Source organism: Schistocerca americana, chromosome 4 (assembly GCF_021461395.2).
Source record: "Schistocerca americana isolate TAMUIC-IGC-003095 chromosome 4, iqSchAmer2.1, whole genome shotgun sequence".
Lineage (NCBI taxonomy): Eukaryota > Metazoa > Arthropoda > Insecta > Orthoptera > Acrididae > Schistocerca > Schistocerca americana.
This window is the reverse complement of record NC_060122.1, coordinates 289435617-289448725: the sequence shown is the minus strand read 5'-3', so window position 1 is coordinate 289448725 and position 13109 is coordinate 289435617.

Sequence of the window (13109 nt, the reverse complement as noted above, 5' to 3'; positions counted from 1 at the left end):
ATATGAATGTTAGTTAGAAATCTTCCCGCTACCAGTTGTATAGCATGCACTAGGTCGGTCAACAGAACAACTAGTGACATGTGAAATAATTTTGAGCAACTGTTTACATGTAAAAATAATGAAAGAATTAGGATATGTGAATCAGTGTTCATGGGGATTTTTAAATTGGAATGTAATGTGTATTACTTCTTCATTATTAAAGTGTTTATGTAGCCTAATTATACACAACAATTACTCAAACTCCTTGGTTTTGATAAAATTTCTGACGTCGCCTGGACCTGTGGAGCTGATGTAGGAAATGCAGTGAGGGAATTTGAGGGCAAGTAAATTTTCCCCTACCATCCCAACAAAATACCATCACACAAATTCCCCACTTTGTCCGCCTTCCTGAATGATGAGTCCCCCTTTGTTACCACAGAACAAGAAGTAAACCCAGGCCCTGCTGCTCCTTCTAATCTTCCGAGAAATTCGGAAAGTCAGAGCTCAGCAACATCATCATCATCATTTTCTTCAGTTTTGAGAACCATCACGAAACCCACCGCACGTGCGAGGAGATAGAATAATCCAGCTTGGCATCTGCTTTAACCAGTTCATCTCAGTCGTACAAGAGAGAAGAGAAGATAGCAGTTCGAAAACTCGCCAACAAAGAAGGTCAAGCGTTGCAGAAATGAGCTGGATGTTCAAGAGAAACCTTTAAATCCAACTATTACGTCCCTACATTCAGAAGAAAGGGGAATGGATCAAGTGTGATGAGTGGTTTCACGAAATCTTTGTGTACGTTGCTGGTCTTAACCAGTCCTGCTGTAGGAAATGCAAGTAACAACTGTTGCAACAGTAAACAATTGTGATCTTCCATATTGTGTATAACTGTATGATAGGTTACAATGATTAGTAGCTCCGTTTACGATTCAAGTAGCTCAGCGCATTTTAAATTTTTTCGTTGTTTCGAAATTTTATATTTTGCTATTTACCAGGAGGAAGAAGGAGGATAGGATTAAGAGGGCGAGATAGGATGAGGAATGGAAGGGTACTGGAAATAGTGTAAGACGAATCCTTAGCGAGCAGAGTATAAACGTCAAGGCCGAGACGGTATGCGCATGGAAAAAATGCGAATGGAAAAAAGAGGATTCCCAAGAAGATACATGAAATGCAGATGTGAAGGAAGCGACCATCAGGAATATATATAAATGACCTAGTAGATGGTGTCGGAAGTTCCATGCGGCTTTTCGCGGATGATCCTGCAGTATACAGAGAAGTTGCAGCATTAGAAAATTGCAGCAAAATGCAAGAAGATCTGCAGCGGATAGGCACTTGGTGCAGGGAGTGGCAACTGACCCTTAACATAGACAAATGTAATGTATTGCGAATACATAGAAAGAAGGATCCTTTATTGTATGATTATATGATAGCGGAACAAACACTGGTAGCAGTTACTTCTGTAAAATATCTGGGAGTATGCGTGCGGAACGATTTGAAGTGGAATGATCATATAAAATTAATTGTTGGTAAGGCGGGTACCAGGTTGAGATTCATTGGGAGAGTCCTTAGAAAATGTAGTCCATCAACAAAGGAGGTGGCTTACAAACCACTCGTTCGACCTATACTTGAGTATTGCTCACCTGTGTGGGATCCGTACAAGATCGGGTTGACGGAGGAGATAGAGAAGATCCAAAGAAGAGCGGCGCGTTTCGTCACAGGGTTATTTGGCAAGTGTGATAGCGTTACGCAGATGTTTAGCAAACTCAAGTGGCAGACTCTGCAAGAGAGGCGCTCTGCATCGCGGTGTAGCTTGGTGTCAAGATTTCGAGAGGCTGAGTTTGTGGATGAGGTATCGTATATATTGCTTCCCCCTACTTATACCTCCCGAGGAGATCACGAATGTAAAACTAGAGAGATTCGAGCACGCACGGAGGCTTTCCGGTAGTCGTTCTTCCCGCGAACCATACGCGACTGGAACAGGAAAGGGAGGTAATGACAGTGGCACGTAAAGTGCCCTTCGCCACACATCGTTGGGTGACTTGTGGAGTGTAAATGTAGATGTAGATGTAGAAGACCAAGGGATAGAGAGCTGAAAAGTGTGGAGAGGTGTTCTGAAAAAAGAGGCGAGGACTAAACCAGATCAAACACAGAAAGATGGTGGAAAAATAGGACTAGATAGCGAAGCTTATGTTCCCAACAGCCCGAACATAAGGCTGGAAATTGTTCAAGATGATGATGATTATGGTGATGAGGAAGATAAAGATTAATAGATTTCGAAGTTATGTATCTTTATCACACAAATCTTATAACTGTGGGCTAATCACCACTACAATTTAAAATGCGTAATAAAATTTCTACTACCGTTCAGGGGCCCAAGAAGTTGAAATGATTCATTTAGTCTAATCTTATTCTACCAGTGAGGAATAGCATATGGCTTTGTCCTCGTAACTTGGAGAGCACTTGTGTTGACATAACTGGGAGATTCTAAACCGGATCGCTTTCCCAGCCCAGAAGCCCAACATGGGAGCCCCTCCGCATGGGAGTGGGACCAGCCATCCCTCGCGGAAGCCTCTACCGTATCGCCAGAAGCGTACGGCGCTGAACAGTACGCAGTCCGAGTGGCGCGCGCGTTGTCGGCGGTCAGTGGTGGCGCCCCGCCAGAGACGCCGACGGCGTGACGTCAGCACGGGCTGTGACGTAACGCGCAGGCGGCGACGGCGGCGGCGGCGTGGCGTTCTCGCGCAGTGAGTCAGTGGCTGCCCACGCGGCCGCTGGGGCGGGAGTGCCTGTCTCTCTGGCTGCGTGTTTGCGCTCTGGGCGTATGCGGGTGTGTGCATGCTTGGTGCTGGTGGTGGTGGTGGTGATGGTGGTAGGGTGGTGATGACTGCAGTGCTATTACGGCGTACTGCCGGCATATCGTATGTGTGTGTGTGTGTGTGTGTGTGTGTGTGTGTGTGTGTGTGTGTGTTTGTGCGTGCGTGCTTGTATGCCTATATAATGTACAATCAACATACAGGGTCTTTAAAAAACCGTCACGTATTCCTATAGAGCGTAGTGTCGGTCAAAATTAGAAGAAAAATTCCCATAATTATACATCCAGAAATCAGTACCTGTTGAGATATGAGCCAATATGTACTCTCATTCCTGACTGTCACGTAGAATTAGACACTATAGACAGTGTTGTATGTGGTTGCCACGCTCCTGACACATCCTTCTGCTCTTCTCTATAGAGATTCGCGCATTCGCTCTTTCAAATAGACTTGACTCCATTCAGACTGCGTCACATGCATAGGTTACACACCCCTCTAACTGCCTCGTGATGACTGGGTGTTGTGTGATGTCCTTAGGTTAGTTAGGTTTAAGTAGTTCTGAGTTCTAGGGGACTGATGACCATAGCTGTTAAGTCCCATAGTGCTCAGAGCCATTTTGAACACACCTCTCTAACGACTGCACATTACTAATGGGTTGGCCATACACCAACCCTTTAACCGTCCCAATAGCCAGAAATCGGTGCATTGGGCATACACCAATGCCTTTAAATGTCCCTGAAACCAGAAATCCGACGGATTCAGGTCTGGTGAATGGGGAGGCCATGCTAACAGACCTCCCTGACCAATGCGTCGTCAATGAAAGCCTACGGCGAAATACTGTTCCGCGATCCGTAAAAAATAGCGTGGTGCCCCATCGTGCATAAACTGCAGTCGTTGTCTGACTGCAAGTGAAACGTTCTCCAATAGCGCTGATAATTCATGGAACAGAAACAGGTGATACACAGCAGCCGTTAAGCTGTTTGGAAAAGTATATGGCTCCATGAATCTCTGATCGACAATTCCTACCCACACACTGGAAATGAGGCGATCCTGACGCCTCACATCCTCGATTGCTCGAGGATTCGCACCTGCCTATACGTTTGTGTCGTGGTAATTACTATGCCATATTTTGTGAATCATCCCTAAATCATCGAGTACAATACATGAAGAGTAATATGTAGAACGCCCGATATTTCAACAGCTATTACATAGTTTCCGGGCATATAATTGTGGGAACCTAAAGGGACATATAATACTTTGTTGAATACTCTGTGTCTGCTGTGTGTAATTGTGTGTGTGAGTGTGTGTTTCTGTGTGTGTGTGTGTGTGTGTGTGTGTGTGTGTGTGTGTCCAACAAGACGAAGGCGAGAGTATAATGAATCCGTGTGAGCAAGCGAGCAAGTGATTATACATGTGTCCTTAACGTCACCCTGACGTCGGATTCGTCATCAAGTGAGCGTTTCTCACCAATTCATTTTCGCAAGGCCGAAGGCGGGCTGCTTGCCTGAAACGTGAAGCCTGGAAAGATGCAAGCTCCTGTACTAAACTCAGTGCACATTCCGGGAAGAGATGGGCAACATATTACTACCGCCCACATATATCTCGCGTAATGATCACAACGAAAAGATCCGAGAAATTAGAGCAAATACGGAGACTTACAAGCAGTCGTTCTTCCTACGCACAATTCGTGAATGGAACAGGGAAGGGGGGATCAGATAGTGGTACAATAAGTACCCTCCGCCACACACCGTAAGGTGGCTCGCGGAGTATAGATGTAGATGTAGATGTATACAAGCACGTGCGGTTTCTGACTATCAGAACCCACACGGTACGTTATCCAGGACGGCAGTGTCTAACAATAGTGACGTCCATATAGCCCTAATTAAGTCTGATATCGATGGGCGTCCAGAGAAGTTTATGCAACAGGCGGCAAGATCCCGAAAGTTCCAATTTTGATAACAACTGATCACTTAAATTTGCGAACGTGTTCTGCTCCAACAAATAAAGTTAACTTATTCTGTTTTAAACGTTTGATTGCTATACCTAAAAGGTAATCATATTTCATTAGGTTATCCAAAGTATATCCTTTTATGTTACTAATCTGAATTTGGGCGAGGAAACCTGCGAGAACAACCTCATATTGGTCGGTAGAATCAATTATTAACGACTTAGGGCTCAACCAAAATGGCCTTCGTCTTCCTGGTTTCCCACAAATCACCGAATGAAGTATCCTCCAGCAAACCGAGTACAGTGTCTTGCAGAGTACGCATTTATACTTACATCAATCCAAGCTAGCTGGCGTAATCCTGATTTTTGATGAATTTACACAGGTAAAGCGTGGAGATATCGTTATCCATAGCATTACGTACTGCAGAAAATACACATAGTTAATTTCAATAAAAGCAGTCATTGGACTGTAATGTTTCATTTGAATTGAGTTTATGTGGGTGTGTAGGTGACAACCCCGAGATGTATCCTTGAACACAGCCTTGAGCACCCTTAGGCACAGGCGTCCGCAAGGACTGCCGGTATCTGGAGTACAGAGTTTTTATTCATTGCAGAGTTCTCATACAATTCTAAAAGTGAAAGGATAACCATCAATCCTCTGGGATACAGTAAGTTTTTTGTGTCACCTATAAAATTTAGTTCTTGTCACATGACACATCTCGCAACTGAGCAACTCATTCATATCAAAATCGCCAATTTAAAAGTCTTCCCCTGCCCCCTCCTCCCTGAGTAAACGAATCCGGGCCACATACTCGTAGCATTTGTGGAATCCCTCCGCATAGTTGGACTGAAGCAGCTGGAAGGAACGCTGTGAGTAATTTGATAATTGCGAGACAGATATGTAGAGTCTCAGTGATACTAGAAAGAAAATATTGGAATAAGTAAACGTTTTTCCTGGGGAATGTCAAATTAGGAAACTCCAGCGTTTAAAATGATTGTTAATCGTTCGTTTCTATTACATTCACAAAAGAGATGAGGCAGGTTCTCGTACATTGAACCACCTGAAAACTCGTCCCTGTTTTCCTTACATTGAATCATCTGAACACTCGTCCCTTTTTTGCTGTTGTGTCCGTAAAAAACGCAAAAAAAAAAAATTGTTGGCAACTGCAGCTTGCGGTAGTGTTAACAACACAGTAATTTCCAGTGTTTATGTGTCCCTCAGAATACCCAAGTCATGACCACTTTCAGAAGCCACTATAATGCGTGAAAGTAAACATTCGCCGCAGTTCTACTGAAAGGGGACTTCACTAAATGTAGTGTGCCTATGGTATTTAATGGTACGCTTGTAGTCGCTGAATATTAGATATAGCTGAATGAACCAGTCTTTTACAACAGCAAGCCAATTTTATAGTTCTTCTCCAAGATATATGGGTGGTGAATGGAACAGATCGCTGTAAAATGGCGGCCACATTTATACAGTGGTGGTCAAAATTAAACTGGACTGATCCTTAATAATGAAGATCACCGAAGAGCCTGAAAATAGCCGCCGTAGACGTCGATGTAGTGCCGTCCTCGATTTGTCAAACTATGAGACACGTATGACAGCTCTGCCTGAGGGACAGCAGAAACAGTATTTCCAGTGTTCTGTTGTAGCTCACCCCTGTGTGAGGATTATTTGAGTACACCAGAGCCCTCAATTAGCCCCACAGGTAAAAATCACAGCAACAGAGAGATCAATCGAGTGAGGTGGTCTGTGGACAGTACTGCCGCTACTGATTGTCCCATCTCACCGAACACATCATGCTCTCGTAGCAAGGTTGTCACGGCGGTGTTCACTATTTTTCCGTTTTGCTAAAAATACGGATCGCGTCGTTCATCTTCTTTGAGTTATCCACATACGCATTTAACGGCTTCTGGACATACCGATTAGCATTAACAGTTTGGTAAAATAATCGTTTTACGATGCGGGCACCAGGCACTGCGCACCAAACATCAATCTTGATATAATGCAACGGCTCTTCGTAGCACTACCCGACCACGATATTATTGCACCTGGCCTCCCGCGGCCGTTATCGGAAACACAGAGTGACTTTACAGTAAATAAGTGCAGTAGTGACTACGGAAAACGCATGGCACTGTGAATGATTTCAAGACAGTTGTGCATATACCGTCAAGTCTGTCAGTGTATTCTCGTGATACATCACGACAAACTCACGATAAGCCGACCAAAGCGCCCTCACTCCCAGGAGTCCACTAATACTGATGGCGATTTTCTGATATACCGGGTGATCAAAAAGTCAGTATAAATTTGAAAACTGAATAAATCACGGAATAATGTAGATAGAGTGGTACAAATTGACACACATGCTTGGAATGACATGGGGTTTTACTAGAACCAAAAAAAAAAAACCAATGCAAACGTTCAAAAAATGTCCGACAGATGGCGCTTCATGTGATCAGAATAGCAATAATTAGCACAACAAAGTAAGACAAAGTAAAGATGATGTTCTTTACAGGAAATGCTCAATATGTCCACCACCATTCCTCAACAGTAACTGTAGTCGAGGAATAATGTTGTGAACAGCACTGTAAAGCATGTCCAGAGTTATGGTGAGGCAATGGCGTCGGATGATGTCTTTCAGCATCCCTAGAGATGTCGGTCGATCACGATACACTTGCGACTTCAGGCAACCCCAAAGCCAATAATCGCACGGACTGAGGTCTGGGGACTTGGGAGGCCAAGCATGACGAAAGTGGCGGCTGAGCACACGATCATCACCAAACGACGCATTTTACATATCTTGATAGACTGAACCGGCCTTATCCAGCAGACGTACGACAGCTATCGATTAGTACATTGAAATCACGCTGTCCAGCATTTTCCGTGACGGCCAGTTCCCCTGTTCATTAACAAGGGTCAGTTTGCGCCCGCGATAAATACACTGACGGAAATACAATCGGATCACTAAGAAGCAGTTATGCAAGATTAACGAAGGTTGGTGGGCGTGTTTCTACATCTGAAAGAAGGTGTCTTTTCAAATTACGTACCAGTCGCATAAGAGTGGCGCCAGTAGCCTCACTATGAGGACGCAAATCTGGTTTGTTTTTAATCAACGCTGTAACGATATTGAGCGTTACTTACTTTTGAGATTGGACGTGGTGAGTTGATGTTGGACAAGAATGTCTTTAAGACGACAAATAAGCCATTATCAGCACCTCACTGAGGTTGAACGAGATCGTGTGACAGGGCTACAAAGAGCGGCATATTCCGCCTGTGATACTGCACAAAGACTTGGAAGGAATGTAGCCACTGTACGTGATTGTTGGGAGTGGTGGTTACGGGAATGTACGATCTCAAGAAGACCGGGCTCCGGACGTCCACATGGCACTACACTAGCGAGAGGGAAGACCATCATGATCGGCGTATGGCTCTGGCGCTTCGTACTGCAGCAGCAATTTGAGCAGCAGTTGGCACCACAGTAACACAACGAACTGTTTTAAATCGGTTACTTCAAAGACAACCCCGAAACAGACACCCCGTAGCGTGCATACCACTGACTTCAAAGCACAGCCATTTGCGACTTCGGCGATGTCAAGCACTGGCTCGTTCGAAGTTAGGATGGATGTCAGTTGTTTTTTCTGATGAAAGCTCGTTCTAGATTGGTATCAGTGATGGCCGTGTGTTGAAGGCCAGTGTGTTGAAGGCCAGTTGAGGGTCTGCAACCAAGCTGTCTGCTTGCTAGACACACTGAGCCTACACCTGGAGTCACGGTCTGGGATACGATTTCGTATGACAGCAGGAGCTTTCTCGTAGTTGTCCCGCGCAACATAACTGAAAATTTGCACATCAATCTGCTGATTTGACGTGTTATGCTGCCACTCAGGAGATGTTTTCCAACTGCATAACTCTCGCCCACATACTGCTGTTATAACCCAACATGTTCTACAAAGTGTCGACGTTCATTAATTCATTAATCCTTGTTCCGCCGGCCAGAGTGGGCGAGCGGTTCTAGGTGCTACAGTCTGGAACCGCGCGAGCGCTACTGTCGCAGGTTCGAATCCTGTTCTTAGGTTAGTTAGGTATAAGTAGTCTAACTTCTAGGGGACTGATGACCTCAGAAGTGCTCAGAGCCATTTGAACCATTTTTGAATCCTTGTTCCATAGATCATGAATACGACTGCCCTGTTAGAGCACCAGATCTATCTCCAATGAGCACATATGGGACATCATTGGACCACAGCTCTAGCGTCATGCACAAACAGCATTAACCGTCTCTGTATTGACCGAACAATTGCAACAGGCATGGAATTCCATCCCGCAAACTGACACCCGGCACCTGTACAACACAATGCATGCACGTTTGCATGCTTGCATTCAACATTCTGGCGGTTACACGGTTTATTAAACTACCAGCATTTCACATTTGCATCAGATTTTGTCGCTCTTACGTTAATCTGTGAGCTTGCAATGTTAATCACTTAAATATGTAAACTAGACAGATGTATTCCCGGAATTTCATTACGTTACATTAATTACACTTTTTGGTGTAACGGTTCTTTCCGTCAATGTATTTCCCGGACCATTTTTACTTTTCTTACCCGCCCTAGACATAGTCAATAGTTTTAATACGCGACGACTTTTCTTTTGTAGTGTATGACACTAGGGGTGGAAAAAGGTGCAATTACTACATCTACATGTATGCAAAGTAACCCAGGCTACGGCGGTATGTGGTGGAGGGTACTTCATGTACGATTCTCACTTCCCACTTTCCTGTTCCAGTCTCAACGGGTGCGATTAAAGGACGGAAGTTATTACGCCTCCGGGAGAGCTCGAATCTCTCTGATTTTACTTTAATGGCCATTTCACGTGATGTATTTGCAATGAAGCGATATCTTATTTGAATCTTCTAAGAACGCACGCTCTGGAAAGTTTAACAGCAATCCACCCTCTTCTCGTGTAGCGTTTGTCACTGAAGGTAGCTGAGCTCCTCACTGACGCTTTCACAACCGATAAATGAACCCATGACGAAACGAGCTGCTCTTCTTTGTGGCTTCTCTGTTTCCTACATCAATCTTATATGGTACGGGTCGCACAATGAGGAGGAGGAGCAGTAATCAACTATCAGTCGAACGTGAGTTTCGTGGGTTTCGTCCTTCGTTGGTAGATCACCTTCCTGAAGATTCTTCCAATGAATTTCGGTCTGGTATATGCCTATCCTACGATTAGTCTTATGTGGTTCTTCCGCTTTAAATCACTCTGTTTGCATGTTCCCATATATTTAACGACTGCGACTGTTTCCAGTGATTGTTTGGTCACCGTGTAATCATACAGTAACGGGGCTTCCTACCTATATACGCTTGCTATATTATGGTTGTTTATGTTGAGTGTCAACTGCCGATCTCTGCGCCAGACATCGATCGTCTGTAGATCCCTACATTTCGCTACAGCTTCATAGCGTTAGGACTTCTCTATACACACAATCATCCGCATACAGCCTCATAGAACTTTTGATGATAGCCACTATATAGTGTGACCAGTAATGATACTGTAACATTCCCTTGGGGCACACTCGAAAATACTCGTATATCAAAATATTTATCTCCTTTGAGAATGACATGCTCTGTTCTATTTGCTAGCTACTGTCACACACAGTCACAATACTGGTGTGGTATTCTGTACGCTCGTACAGGGTGTTTCAAAAATGACCGGTATATTTGAAACGGCAATAAAAACTAAACGAGCAGCGATAGAAATACACCGTTTGTTGCAATATGCTTGGGACAACAGTACATTTTCAGGCAGACAAACTTTCGAAATTACAGTAGTTACAATTTTCAACAACAGATGGAGCTGCGGTCTGGGAAACTCTATAGTACGATATTTTCCACATATCCACCATGCGTAGCAATAATATGGCGTAGTCTCTGAATGAAATTACCCGAAACCTTTGACAACGTGTCTGGCGGAATGGCTTCACATGCAGATGAGATGTACTGCTTCAGCTGTTCAATTGTTTCTGGATTCTGGCGGTACACCTGGTCTTTCAAGTGTCCCCACAGAAAGACGTCACAGGGGTTCATGTCTCGCGAATAGGGAGGCCAATCCACGCCGCCTCCTGTATGTTTCGGATAGCCCAAAGCAATCACACGATCATCGAAATATTCATTCAGGAAATTAAAGACGTCGGCCGTGCGATGTGGCCGGGCACCATCTTGCATAAACCACGAGGTGTTCGCAGTGTCGTCTAAGGCAGTTTGTACCGCCACAAATTCACGAAGAATGTCCAGATAGCGTGATGCAGTAATCGTTTCGGATCTGAAAAATGGGCCAATGATTCCTTTGGACGAAATGGCGGCCCAGACCAGTACTTTTTGAGGATGCAGGGACGATGGGACTGCAACATGGGGCTTTTCGGTTCCCCATATGCGCCAGTTCTGTTTATTGACGAAGCCCTCCAGGTAAAAATAAGCTTCGTCAGTAAACCAAATGCTGCCCACATGCATATCGCCGTCATCAATCCCGTGCACTATATCGTTAGCGAATGTCTCTCGTGCAGCAATGGTAGCGGCGCTGAGGGGTTGCCGTGTTTGAATTTTGTATGGATAGAGGTGTAAACTCTGGCGCATGAGACGATACGTGGACGTTGGCGTCATTTGGACCGCAGCTGCAACACGGCGAACGGAAACCCGAGGCCGCTGTTGGATCACCTGCTGCACTAGCTGCGCGTTGCCCTCTGTGGTTGCCGTACGCGGTCGCCCTACCTTTCCAGCACGTTCATCCGTCATGTTCCCAGTCCGTTGAAATTTTTCAAACAGATCCTTTATTGTATCGCTTTTCGGTCCTTTGGTTACATTAAACCTCCGTTGAAAACTTCGTCTTGTTGCAACAAGACTGTGCTCTAGGCGGTGGAATTCCAACACCAGAAAAATCCTCTGTTCTAAGGAATAAACCATGTTGTCTACAGCACACTTGCACGTTGTGAACAGCACACGCTTACAGCAGAAAGACGACGTACAGAATGGCGCACCCACAGACTGCGTTGTCTTCTATATCTTTCACATCACTTGCAGCGCCATCTGTTGTTGAAAATTGTAACTACTGTAATTTCGAAAGTTTGTCCGCCTGAAAATGTACTGTTGTCCCAAGCATATTGCAACAAACGGTGTATTTCTATCGCTGCTCGTTTAGTTTTTATTGCCGTTTCAAATATACCGGTCATTTTTGAAACACCCTGTATTTTCTTCTTAAAGGGGTAGACGAAGAATTTTTTTTTTGCCTTAATCTTTTATTGGCTTAAAATGTCTTAGAGAGTTTATTTTTAAGATTCATTCATACAAAATGTGCCATAAATCTTAAAATATGATAAAATCGCGATTAACTGAATAGAGATCTGGCGCATCAGAGTGCTTGAATGCAACCTAGGTAATACCTTATAATTCCAGATGACATAGTGGTCCTGTTAGTTTCGAATAGTACCACAGAGCGCATTAGGGTGAACTAAAGTACTATTCTCAACAAGATTTCTCTACGTAACACGCTTCGTGTATGGTAAACTGTCTGAGAGCACATGCTTGTCTCGCATCTGCATACCTTGTCGGTTCTTTCTTCTTTCCTTTCTTCGTATACGAATTAAAACTTGAGTGTTTTGGAAATGACAAACAAACGTATTTATAGAGATAGAAAAGATTGGAAAAGTAATCCCGCGTGCCTAAACGCTTCGATTGGTAAGCAGAACCCAGTTAATCGATATAACTTAATGATAGTGTATCCACATCGGCGAAAAAAAGGCCAACTTTACTGGCATTATCGATTAAAAGTTTGTTCAGTCTCAATATTAAAAGACTAAAGTTGAAACTTTAATCGCTTGTTATTTCAAAAGAACTTTTTGCAAGTTGTCCGGAGCATTAACTCATGAAATATATATGCAGTTACATTACACTTATATGTAACATGCGAGTGAGTTTTTTTCTACTGCAGTAGGTAGGATTTTTGCGATACATTTTAATTTCGATTTTCGGTGAACGTTTTTATAACAACCTTTTTTGTCGAAAAAATTGACCTTTAATTCAGAGTGCCGCCATTTTTTTAAAAAACCATTTTTTAAATACCCCTACGTATTACGTTACAGAGTATCATCAGTTTAAAAGCAGTTTTTGATATTGTACCGCCCTCGTACTCCGCGAAGGACTTTCGTCGATGTGAGCGGTGTCCTCTGCGTGCAAGTCTTGTACTTTAAAAAATTCGTAGTAGGGTGTACAATGAAGGTCTAAAGTCAGTTGTGTAATTTGCTTGTTATTTTACTTAAAAAATCGCGAGTATCGGTTCCCATATCGAGCGTCACCCTGGTCTACCCCCTACGGCGACAGAGTAGA